The sequence below is a fragment of the Loxodonta africana genome, chromosome 25 (genome assembly GCF_030014295.1).
Source record: "Loxodonta africana isolate mLoxAfr1 chromosome 25, mLoxAfr1.hap2, whole genome shotgun sequence".
Classification (NCBI taxonomy): domain Eukaryota; kingdom Metazoa; phylum Chordata; class Mammalia; order Proboscidea; family Elephantidae; genus Loxodonta; species Loxodonta africana.
Genome location: NC_087366.1, coordinates 9,150,115 through 9,163,166, shown reverse-complemented (window position 1 = coordinate 9,163,166; position 13,052 = coordinate 9,150,115). Strand labels below are relative to the sequence as shown.

The window sequence follows — 13,052 nt, the reverse complement described above, 5'->3', positions numbered from 1 at the left end:
ACCCTATGGAGCAGTTCTACTCTCTCTTCTAGGGTCGCTATGAGTCAGGGTCACCTTGACAGCAATGGGTTTGGTTTTTTTTTTTTGTTTGTTTGCCATAGCAGTATTTAGGGGAAAATTTCCAGCACTAAAAACATATGTTAAAAAGAAGAAACGTCTCAAAACAATAACTTCAGATTCTACCTTTAAAAACTAGGAAAAGAAGAACAAAGTAAACTCAAAGTAACCAGAAGAAAGGCTATAATAAAGATCAAAGTGGAAATCAATGGAATATAAAAACAAAAATAATCAAGGAAATCACATACTGCCTTCTCTGGAAGATCAATAAAATTGACGATACTCTAGCCAGAGTGATAAGGAAAAAGAAACTTAAACATAACACACAGATTATCAATATTAAGAATGAGGGGGGTAACCTCACTTCATAATCTACTGATATTAATTGACTAAAAAAGTAAAGGAATATTACCAACAACTTTATGCCAGTAAGTTCAGCAACTTCTATGAAATGGATCCATTCCTGGCAGATAAAAATCATCCAAGATCACTCAGAAGGAAATAGATTTCCGGAATAGCACCATATCAGTTAAAGTAACTGGAACCGTACTAAAAACAAAGCAAAACAAAACAAGACGTCTCGTAAAGAAGACTCCAGGTACAGGTCACAGATCTTTTCACTGGTGACTTTTGCTACACATTTAAGGAAAAAGATAACAGCAATTCTCCGCAAACTCTTCCCAATGAATGAGTGAATGAATATGCTTCTGAATATTGTACCAGATGCATTTTCTGTATTAAGACATCTTTCCTCCCTGGCTGATGAAAAAGATGGCTTCTTCCTAGCCATGTGTGAGCTTTGGGAACTGTTTGCCCTGTGCTTTTTCATGATTCTTTCTTACCCTCGTGTGGTCTCCAGCCACAGATGTGCAGATTAGTGTGCAGCCCAAAATTTGAAGGTATCCCTCTGCAGATTTACAAAGTTCTCTCTCTCTAACTTCCTCTTCCCCAAACTAGCCACCTTGGCCTCCCTGAACTCTGATCTCTGAATCCATAACTCAGTAGGATTTCTGTCATCTTTTTTAACTCTTCCTCCCCTCCTCACAATCATAGAGCTCATGTTGTATATTCTTTTTATCTAAGAGACCATACTTATGGAGTCTATTGTCTAATGTTGGAAAAAGTGCTGTATATTTTTTCTAGTTTTCTGGTTGTTTACAACAGAATGTCACTTCCTATAGTGGTTAACACTTCATAAGTCAGAATGGAAATCTGGTTAAGATGTATGACATCGAGGGTGGGAAATGAGGAACCGTGATTGACACTAACATAACCTTTTCATTTAGATCTGTGTGACTTTAACAGCATAATATTTTTAAATCAAAACAATGCAAATTGATTTATTTTTTTTTGTCTTGTGTCCTTTTTTTAAAAAAAATTGTACTTTAGATGGTTTATAGAACAAGCTAGTTTCTCATCAAAGAGTCCACACATTTTTCTATGACATTAACTACCCCACGGCATGTCAACACTCTCCCCCGACAGCCCTGGATTCCCTATTACCAGTTTTCCTGTTCCCTCTTGCCTTGCAGTCCCTGTCCCAGGACTGGTGCACCCTTTCAGTCCTGCTTTGTTCCATGGGCAGGTTTGGCGGAAGGGTGAACCGCAGGAGTGGCCTCATTATTGCGCTGAAAGGGTACCCGGGAGCCATACCCTCAGGGTTTCTCTAGTCTCCGTCAGGCCAGCAAGTCTGGTCTTTGTTTTGAGTTAGAATTTTATTCTACATTTTTCTCCAGCTCTGTCTGGGACCCTCTATTGTGATCCCTGTCAGAGCAGTCAATGATGGTAGCCGGGCACCATCTAGTTTTGCTGGATTCAGTTTGGTGATAGTTAACAGTATAATTTTGAGAGAAGATCTAGTCTTAAAATAATAGTGAGTAACATTGATAAGCCGTGACAAAGTTGAGCTTCCTGTGTAGGGCTCTGTCAACAATTTATCCAGATGCCTTTACTAGACTGTAGACTATCTGATTTTTTTAATTAAAATTTACAATTAGGGACTTCTTATGATGAATTAATCTTGTATTAATGCCTTTTTCTTTATTTTATTAGTAAAGGTATCATTATTTCCTACACAAAAATAATTTTATTTTTAAAAGTATATATCAAACGAAGCTTGGTTAAAAGAACAAATACATGACATATTTTCAGTTGTTATATTATGGCTGGAGGCTCTATATATTTAGTTATAATCTAGATTGCAGATTCTCTAAAATGTAAAGGAAAAATAAAACATTTTAAGGGTATTGTTCCTGCATAGCCCATTTTCAAGCACTTTGTATTTGTTGCATTGGTTAAATGGGTTGACCTGTTTTAGCATTCAAAGCTGTGAGTTACATTCTATTATATTCTTAAGAAAATTCTCTGTGCTAAATGCTTTTTTACACATGGCCCTAAGTTAGAAACAGCAGTTATAAATACAGTCACAAGGAGCACGATGAGCCTTCTTTTCTACAAGAATTCCATCTGGGGATGACTTCTTACTAGAAAAGACAATTTTTGATATGACATTTGAAATTATGGTGCAATATAATGAAGTAATCAATTTGTATGTATGCTTTTTGTTTTGGTTTATGTATACATATGTATCTATATAGGTTTTTCTAGAGCATCTAAAAGCTTATCCTAGGTACATCACTTCACCCATAAATACTTCAGTATGCATTTATAAGAAGGAAGATGTGCCCAGTGGTCTACTTCCAAAAAGAATTAACCAGTGAAAACCTTATGAATAACACCAGAACATCGTCTGATATAACGTCAGATGTGCCCCTCAGGTTAGAAGGCAGTCAAAATATGACTGGGGAAGAGCTGCCTCCTCAAAGTAGAGTGACCTTAATGACGTGGATGGAGTCAAGTTTTGGGGACCATTTGCTGATGTGGCACAACTCAAAATGAGAAGAAATAGCTGCAAATATCCATTAAAAATAAGAAAGTGGAATGCACAAAGTATGAATCTAGGAAAATTGGAAATTGTCAAAAATGAAATGGAAAGCATAAACTTTGATAACCTAGGCATTAGTGAGCTGAAATGGACTGGTATTGGTCATTTTGAATCAGACAATCATATGGTCTACTATGCTGGGAATGACAAATTGAAGAGGCATGACATTGCTTTCATTGTCAAAAAGAACATTTCAAGATCTATCCTGAAGTACAGTGCTGTCAGTGATAGGATAATATCCACACGTCTACAAGGGAGACCAGTTAATACGACTGTTATTCAAATTTTTGCACCAACCACTAAGGCCAAAGATGAAGAAACTGAAGATTTTTACCAACTTCTGCTGTCTGAAATTGATCAAACATGCAATCAGAATGCATTGATAATTACTGGTGATTGGAATGGGAAAGCTGAAGACAAAGAAGGATTAGTAGCTGGGAAATATGGCTTTGGAGATAGAAATGATGCTAAAGATCACATGACAGAATTTTGCAAGACCAATGGATTCTTCATTGCAAATACATTTTTTTCACCAACACTAACAGCAAGTATACACGTGGATCTAACCAGACGGAACACACAGGTATCAAATCGACTACACCAGTGGAAAGAGATGACGGAATAGCTCAACATTATCAGTCAGAACAAGGCCTAGGGCTGACTGTGGAACAGGCCACCATTTGCTCACATTCAAGTTGAAACTGAAGGAAATCAGAACAAATCTATGAGAGCCAGAGTATGACCTTGAGCATATTCCACCTGAATTTAGAGATCATCTCAAGAACAGATTTGACACATTGAACACTAATGAACGAAGACCAGACAAGTTGTGGAATGACATCAAGGACATCATATCTCAAGCTGAGAGAACTGAAGAAAAAATTCAAGCCTTGAGCTGCAATATTGAAGGATTCTATGGGAAAATATTAAATGATGCAGGGAAGCATCAAAAGAAGATGGAAGGAATACACAGTCACTGTACCACAAAGAATTGGTCAACATTCAACCAGTTCAGGAGGTAGCATATAATCAGGACCCAACGGTACTGAAGGAAGAGGTCCAATCAGCACTGAAAGCATTGGTAAAAAAACAAAGCCCCAGGAACTGAGGGGATGCCAACTGATATGTTTCAACAAATGGACGCAGCACTGGAAGTGCTCATTCATCTATGCCAAGAAACTTGGAAGACAGCTACCTGGCCAACCCGTTGGAAGAGACACATATTTACGCTTTTCGCAAGAAAAGTGGTACAACCAAATGCATAAATTATCAAACAATACCATTACTATCACCAAAAAACCAAACCCATTGCTGTCGAATCGATTCTGACTCATAGTGACCCTATAGGAGAGAGTAGAACTGCCCTATAGAGTTTCCCAGTAGAGCCTGGTGGATTTGAACTGTCGATATTTTGGTTAGCAGCCGTAGCACTTAACCACTACTCCACAAGGGTTTCCTTTAATATCACACACAAGTAATATTTTTCTGAAGATCGTTCAAAGGAGTTGCAGCAGTGTATCAACAGAGAACCGCTAGAGATTTAAGCTGAATTCAGAAGAGGGCTTGGAAGGAGGGATATCATTGCTGATGTTGGATGGATACTGGCTGAAAGCAGAGAATACCAGAAGGATGATTGCCTGTGTTTTATTGACTATGCAAAGAAATTCTAATGGGTAAAAAAATCATAACAAATTATAGATAACATTGTAAAGAATGGGATGTCCAGAACACTTCATTGTGCTCATGATGGACATGTACCTAGATCAAGTAGTCTTTCCAACAGAACAAGGGGATACTGCATGGTTTTAAGTCAGGAAAGGCGTCCGTCAGGGTTGTATCCTTTCACCATACCTATTCCATCTGTATGCTGAGCAGTCCGAGAAGCTGGACTATACAAAAAAGAAGGGGGTATCAGGATTGGTGGGAGGCTCATTAACAATCTGCTTTATGCAGATGACACAACCTTGCTTGCTGAAAGTGAAAAGGACTTGAAGCACTTACTGATGAAGATCAAAGACCACTACCTTCAGTATGGATTACATCTCAACGTAAAGAAAACAAAAATCCTCACAAGTGGACCAATAATGATAAACGGAGAAAAGATTGAAGTTGTCAAGGATTTCATTTTACTTGGATCCACAATCAACAGCCATGGAAGCAGCAGCCAAGAAATCAACAGATGCATTGCATTGGGCAAATCTGCTGCAAAAAGCTTCTTTAAAGTGTTGAAAAGTAAAAACGTCACCTTGAACACTAAGGTGTGCCTGACCTAAGCCATGATGTTTTCAATGGCTTCGTATGCATTTGAAAGCTGGATGATGAGTAAGGAAGACTGAAGAAGAATTGATGCCTTTAAATTGTGGTGCTGGGGAAGAATATTGAATATACCATGGACTGCCAAAAGAATAAACAAATCTGTCTTAGAATAAGTACAACCAGAATGCTCCCTAGAAGCAAGGATGGCAAGACTATGTCTCGCATGTTTTGGACATGTCAGAAGGGATCAGTTCCTGGAGAAGGACATCATGCTTGATAGGGTAGAGAGCCAGTGAAAAAGAGGAAGACTGTCAATGATGAGATAGATTGACACAGTGGTTGCAAGAATGGGCTCAAGAATAACAACAATTGTGAGGATGGCTCAGAATCTGGGAGTGTTTAGTTCTGCTGTACATACGGTTGCTATGAGCTGGAACTGACTTGAAAGCACCTAACAAGAACATGCATTTCTAAAAGACACTTTTAGAAAAATAAAAACCATAGTACCATTTTCAAATTTAGCAAATGTTAGCAATAATTCCTTAATGCCATCTGAAAATAAGTTTTCCCTGCTTTTTTAAATTAAATATATACTTTTTCATTGTTTTTTATTTCAAAAAGTAAAGTTCAACTTACAGCATTTGTCAAGAGCTCTGCTGGCACAATGGTTAAGAGCGGGACTGCTAACCTGAAGGTCAGTGGTTTGAATCCCAAGCCACTCCATAGAAGGAAAGACCTAGCTATCTGCTCCTGTAAAGATTACAGCCTAGGAAACCCTATGGGGCAGTTTTACTCTGTCCTATACAGTGGTTACGAGTCAGAATCGACTCGATGGTACGCAACAACACACGACATTTGTCAATATGTCTATTAAGTCTCTGTTAGTCGTCAGCAGCTTTCCCTTTTTAAGCCATTTATTTTTTGAAGAAACCACTCTCTGGATTTCCTCACATTCTGGATTTGGCTGACTGCATCCTCATGCTGTTTGTTCAACAGGTTTCCCTATCTACACTTCTTCACCAAAACTTCTATAACTCAAAGACTGACTGGATTATATTCAGTTTAATATGTTTAATATGAGTTATAAAATGTAATAAACTTTTTCAAATTCCATTCAGATCTTTACTCTAAAAAACAACCAGTATTTCTATGAGGTACAATGGACTTAATGGCAACAGGTATTTGCTGTTTGATGAATTTCTGATCACTGAGATAACAAACACTACTTAGGCAATCGGTTCCCTGGGTAATCAGGCACTGCAGATATCAATAATAATAATCAGCATACCAAAGCACAAAATTGTACTTATCACAAATTTCTAAAATTGCTATTTAGCATTAATTGCTTGAAAATACTTGTGAAAAATGTAAATATATGTTTCAACATTCTCATCATCATCTCTAGAATCACACAACTATCATTTAGATTTTTTTGGCTGTTAACATAACACTTTGGCCGTAATAATCATATATTTAATAAACAGATTTATTAATGCATGTTATAGAAAGAATTCTCATGTATTAGTTGTGAGTTAGTTTTTTAAAAATTTTTCAAAGCTACAAATCTGGGTTTCTATCTCCTTTGTATATGAAAAATAAGTATTAGGTACAGCACTTTGAAGAAAACAGCAAAGAATATGTAGATCTCTTTCTCCAAAGACCCCACGACATCTAGTGTGGCGGTGTGCATGTGTGACTGTTATGTCTGCAGATGCAGAGTGAAAGGAACTTATGTAAACACGTTAAGCATGACGCTTATTTCTTCATACAATTTAGTCTTTGAAAGTGGTGTTTAAGTGCATAATATCTCTAATTTATGTTGTTATTGTGTTGCTGTTAAGTCAATTCAGGCTCATAATGACCCTACATGACAGAGTAGAACTGCCCCATAGGGTTTCTCAGTCTGAAATCTCTACAGGAGCAGATTCCCAGGTATTTTCCTTGCAGAGCCACTGGTGGATTCGAACCACTGACCTTTCAGTTAGCAGCCAAATACTTAACCATTGTGCCAATAGGGCTCCTGAAGTCCATAGTATTTCCCTTTATGAGAGTATTTTATAGAGTAATTCTTGATAGACCTATTCTGCACACACACACAAGTTTATACATGCATATATGTATATATGTGTGCATGTATGTATATATAGACACACACACACATATGTATATAGATCATTGCCGTTCAGTTGATTCCGACTCAGAGCGACCCTACAGTACAGAGTAGAACTGCCCCACAGGGTTTTCAAGGAGTGCTTGGTTGATTTGAACTGCCAACGTTTTGGTTAGCAGCCGTGGCTTTTAACTATTATATCACCAAGGTTTCCATATATGTATATATATGGAACATATATACATGTTCACACACACGTCAGATCTATTCTTGAGATGGTCTCTAAATTCAGGTGGAATATACTTAAGGTTGTACTTTGGCTCTTGTGGACTTGTTCTAATTTTTTTCACTTTCAACTAGAACTTGCATTTAAGCAAATGATGGTCTGTTCCACAGTTGACCCCTGGCCTTGTTTTGACTGATGATATTGAGCTTTTCCATTGTCTCTTTCCACGGTCTTTCTCACATGGAGCCACTCGGTGGGTTCGAACTGCCAACTTTTTGGTTAGCCACTGAGCGCTTAACTGTTGTGCCACTGGGGTGTGAAGACGCTCGAATGCGGCAAAAATTGGTGCAGACTTTCTGGAAGGCCTTTGGTAGGGCAGTTGCTGTCGAGTCTGCTTCCACTCATGGCAACTCCATATGTGTCAGAATAGAACTGTGCTGCATAGCATTTTCAAAGGCTGATTTTTTAGAAGTAGATTGCCAGATCTTCCTTCTGAAGTGCCCGTGGTGGGGTTTGAACCACCAATCTTATGGTTAGCAGCCGAGCATGTTGTATATGATAAAATATAATACATACATATATATATATATATATACATACATATATAAAATAATGAATGAACAAGTGCCATTATAAGTGGTTGTTCAGACATTTTCCTTTGGAGAAAATCAGGCAGTTTGTATGAATGCTTAGGTGTGTTTCCTAAAGGAGACTGGGTAAAATCTCTAGTCTGAAATATTAATTTATTGATCCAACAAGTATTTACTGAGGGCTTGTGCTGGCTAGGCTTCATTCTAGGGATTTGGAGTATAATACAAATAAGGTAGACAAAGGCCCTTTCCTCTGTTGCTCATTCAAATAAGATGATTAAGATCATAATAGATCGAGAAGAAGGAGTGTAAGTTCAGTCAAAAGGAACAACATGAAAGGAAAAAGGCAAGAGTGATAATTTAGGGCAGATCAGAGGTTTTGAGATGATATGGAGGATGAACAGGCTAGTGCAAGGGGATATTCTTGGGAGAATTAGAGAAAAATTGCTAGTATATTATACGGGAAATAAAGGAAGCAAGTAGGAAGAGAAGAAATAAAATGTATGCAGAAATTAACCTTAATGTTCTAAGCATGTTAGCTCTGATCAGATCACCACCACCATCACCCCAAACTACTCCCACAAAATTACTGTCTCTTGCAAATTTTCTCTCTATCCAGCATATATAAGAAGTCTCCAATCTTACAGTCCTTAGAAGAAAACATCTTGCTATGCAAAACTTTGTTTTCTTGGCATTCACAGTGTTGTGAGAATAATTAGACTAGCTAGAGGAGAAATCTGATGATAAAGAAAGATTGGTGTTCCACTTTTGACTTCCAAAATAGAGCCTTAAATCTTGCTTTAGAAAGAGACATATTGAAAGTCAGTTTTTTGTTTGTTTTTGTTTTTTTTTTTTTCACAAGTGAGGCATAGTTGAGAAAAGTTAGTTTCTTTAAAAAGAGTTAGACAGGGTATGTGTGACAAAATATTGCAAGGAGACTAGAGGAAAACCAAACTGACCCACCCCCTCGGGACACAAAATACATCTTATGTGAGCAGAGAGAAGAAGACAACTGAATTTGTTAAAGGTAGATAGGGCGTAAGACAAGGAAACTAGAACAAGATATTCATATGGAGAAGATCAGGAAGAACTGATGCGTGAAATTGTGGACAGCAAAACCTGTGCAACTATATGCACCATCCATCTATCAAAATCAGCTCCACGGTATGACCTGGAACCTTCTGGGACCAGGCCCCGGTATCTACATGGAAGACAAGACAATTCTGGCCACTTCACCATTACCATTCAAGTGACCAACACATCACTTGTGTTGACAGTAACTGTTCTTATTATTTGATAGGAATTTTCAATACTTCTGCTGAATATCATGAGTGAATTATCCTGCAGATGTGAAATTTTCTTTTGCCTAGAGACCTTGTTGAGATTACATGAACTGCTTCAAGTGGAAATCCCCTTCTTAATGGCCCTAAAGATTTTTTTTTTAAAAGTGTAGGCCCCTGGACACTCAAAGAGGCTGTGGTTGTAAGGAGTGGAAACCTACCCTCCCCCCTGCCCCAGCAATCCCTTCGCGTGGGTAATATTGAACAGTGGTAAAACCCACTTCAGTTATCAATGCACCTACAAATCAGGGGAGCCTGTTACCACCCACTGGGACTGTACAGATCCCCATCCACCTGTCCCATACTGACCTGCACTTTGCATAGGCTACAAAGTGCTCCACCTATTCAGCTTTAAGACAGAAAATCACTGCTTCTGATTAGATGGTAATCTCATTTCACTTACCTGTAATTCCCAGAACCCTGTCCTTACTGTCTGGACAGTCACAAACTTGGCAATCACAAAGATGGTAACACTTATTGAAATTTACGGTGCTGTATAAGTCTGAAAATATTGACTGGGAGTTGATAGAAATAGATAATGGCATACAATCCTAGGTCCGAAATTAAAGATAAAGTTCTGTCACTGTTAGTAAGTGCCTCTGTCTAATTGGTAATCCACATGAGTAGGCTGATTGATAATATTGTTTCAGACTATAAATTAAGGCACATGTTTTACATATAATTCAGTTTCCTACTCTTCAGGAGGGCATACCTGGTGACCTGGAGCACTAAAGCATCACCATCAAGATGATATTCATCCCAGGAGATTATTGTACAGCACAGAACACTAATTGCTGCTATTAACTAAGGAGAGAAAGACAAGTGCCCATCAAACTCTCAGGCTTGAAATAATTACCACGATTGGCAGGTAAGACCTCCCAGGGAAAAGGTTCCTAGGCTCTGTCTTTTTTCTATAGATAGAGAGGAGCCAGATGAAATGAATTCCTGGTCCTGTTGTTTTCCTTCGAACTTGGATAAGAGAAAGTTTAATGATCACAGATGATTTTATGTGAATACAATTTAGTATTTTAGAATACAGAATTTGGAGTTTAATACATCTGAGTATGAATCTGGGCTCTGCCACTTCCTGACTTTGAGCAATGACTGATCATTTGTTTGCCTCCTGAACAAACATCCCCCCTTCTTCCTGCATAAGGGAACCTCATATCCATTGACGTGATTAGATATTTTATTAAGCCCCAGTCCTCTAGCAGCAGACTCTGAGCTAAAGATTAAAATGTGATCATTGGAGAAGTGCTAACCAGGGACCTAAGTATGAGGACAAGAGAGGAAATAAGACAATGGAAGACAGAAATATCAAAAGCTAGTATTTTGCCTACAGTGATGGCTGCTTCACAGAAAGCAAGGAAGGGACACAGCAGGCTATTCAGCAAGTGCACTGATTCCATTTGAAGGACTTCTCTGGTAAATTTGCAAGGAGAAATCACATCAGAGCAGTTTACCTACGGGAGAAGAAGGAAGATTTGTCTGTTTGATTCCTATCTCTCTTCTCGCAGGTTAAGACTACCCTGTGGAGAGCTAAATCCCGCATGTTTCTGGGTTTCGCCATGTAGCTGCTCAGCTGCTGCTCTCGAAGTGAGAGATGGTACAAAGGGAATGGAACCTTGACAAAGAAAAAAAAAACAAAAGGTGAACAAGGAAATCTGAGCAGGTGCACATGATTTTTTTGTCTGGTATCGCAATGTGTCGAGCCTCCATGAGTCACTCACGGATAAATTAGGGCTGGTATAAGTCATTCATACTAGTTTCCTTTCTGTTTGCAAGTTATTGGTTGAGGGCAAGCAAGCTGTTCTTTTCTGCAGAACTCTGTTTAAGGTGCTTTGGAAAATACTTTCCTTTTCAATTAAAAAAAAAAAAAAGGTTATCACCAACTCTAGCATATATGGAGAGGCAGAATGGCGTCATGATTAATTAAGGGCAGGAGATCTGAGGCTGATTGTTTTGGTTCAGAACTTGACTTTGCCAGGTACTATGATTTAGGAAAGCCATGAACCTATCTGTGCCTTGTTTTCCTCATTGCTAAAATAATGTGACAACAATGGCTATTTTATATTATCATGAGAATTTAATGAGCTAACATATGCAAAGTTCTTTGAACAGAGTTCAGAATATATAATAGGTGAGCAATAAGTGTTACCTACAGTTGCAACTTAATTTACATCCCAGAATATTGTATAAATTGCTCATCTTTAGAAATATCCTTAGTCCTATCTCAGAGTGTTCAATGGATAAGTCACTGAGTGACATGATTTCAAATATTTGGAAAGACCTAATTTACCCGTAAAAGTAAGCTGTTTATTCTCGAGAAGGCCACTGATATAGAAAGAACTTTGAGTCCTTTAGAAGAAAGAGCAACTATAAATCCACATTTTTACGTTTTTTCTCTTCTTCTTTTACTAAGACACTGGTTGATTTGAAGTTTTTTTGGGAAGAAATATACTCATCTCTGAACTTATATTTTCCTCAGTAAAATGAACATCCTAATGAACAATAGTGCTAGATATTACCTCCCTGAAATATCTCATCATCTCTAAAGGTAATGCTGTCTATATTCACATTAGACATTTCAGTGTTTCAGTTGATTTATTGCTTGGCTAAAGTTCTTAGGAAATAAGGTATGTTATTCCTCTGATTATTCTCCCTCTAGCTTCCTTTCTTTTGTTCTCTGTTACTTTCCCATCATCAAGATTACAGCTTATTCATCTTTCAGTGTTTTCACATAAACGCTTATATTCAACTTCATTTCAGATTATAAAAAATGGAATTTAATAGTTTCCTAGTATATACTTTCTTCTTTAATAAAACAATTCTCAGTCTTCTCCTACAGGCACAGATGAATATCAGTCTACTCACTTCCGTCTCCTTTCATTACCTTTTGATATGAGGAGAAATGTACTCTGATGGCAACTATCATCGTTTTTTATATAATTCTTTGTTCTGAGAGGATTCTTTTTTTAAAAGAATGCACAGTATATTGCTTATTAACAGGGTAGTTTGAGAAGTTACATACTTGATGGATTTTCTATTCACATTAAAATTTTTCCAATACGCAACTTCAATCTTTAGTAAGGATAAAACTTCATCAGCATAGGTCTAGATGTTTAAGCTAGTTGTAACCTTATCATACAATCTTTGTGACAATCAAGGTGATTAATTGTATGATTTCCTCTTTTAGCAAGAATGCTGAATCTTGGAAGTGCATTTGACTTTTTTTTTTTGCACCTTAATAAAGAAACTATAAAAAAATAAACCATTTCCGTCAAGTCAATTCTGACTCATAGTGACCCTACAGGACAGAGTAGAACTGCCCCACAGGGTTTCCAAGGAGAGCCTGCTGGATTCGAACTGCCAAACTTCTGATTAGCAGCTGTAGCACTTAACCATTACGCCACCAGGGTTTGCAAAGAACCTACAGTTGTTGAAATTTCAAGGGAAGATGGACACAGTTTACTTGATTATCTTGTTCATAAAATGGCTAAACATTTACTTCTGTGCATTATGATTCTGA

General features: G+C 37.7%; 1 long non-coding RNA gene across 19 annotated transcripts in view; it reads right to left on the bottom strand.

Moving 5' to 3' along the window:
• LOC111750919 (uncharacterized) overlaps positions 1 to 13,052 on the bottom strand; it is a 204,536-nt gene that overhangs the window by 176,043 nt on the left and 15,441 nt on the right. For 17 of the 19 annotated variants that reach the window (XR_010319351.1, XR_010319365.1, XR_010319366.1 and 14 more), the window contains exons 2-3: positions 10,987 to 11,147; positions 470 to 606 (exon numbers count right to left, since the gene is read on the bottom strand). This is a non-coding gene — a long non-coding RNA (uncharacterized LOC111750919). The remainder of the gene's footprint in view (positions 1 to 469; positions 607 to 10,986; positions 11,148 to 13,052) is intronic. The other 2 variants (XR_010319355.1, XR_010319354.1) reach the window with 2 other exon arrangements.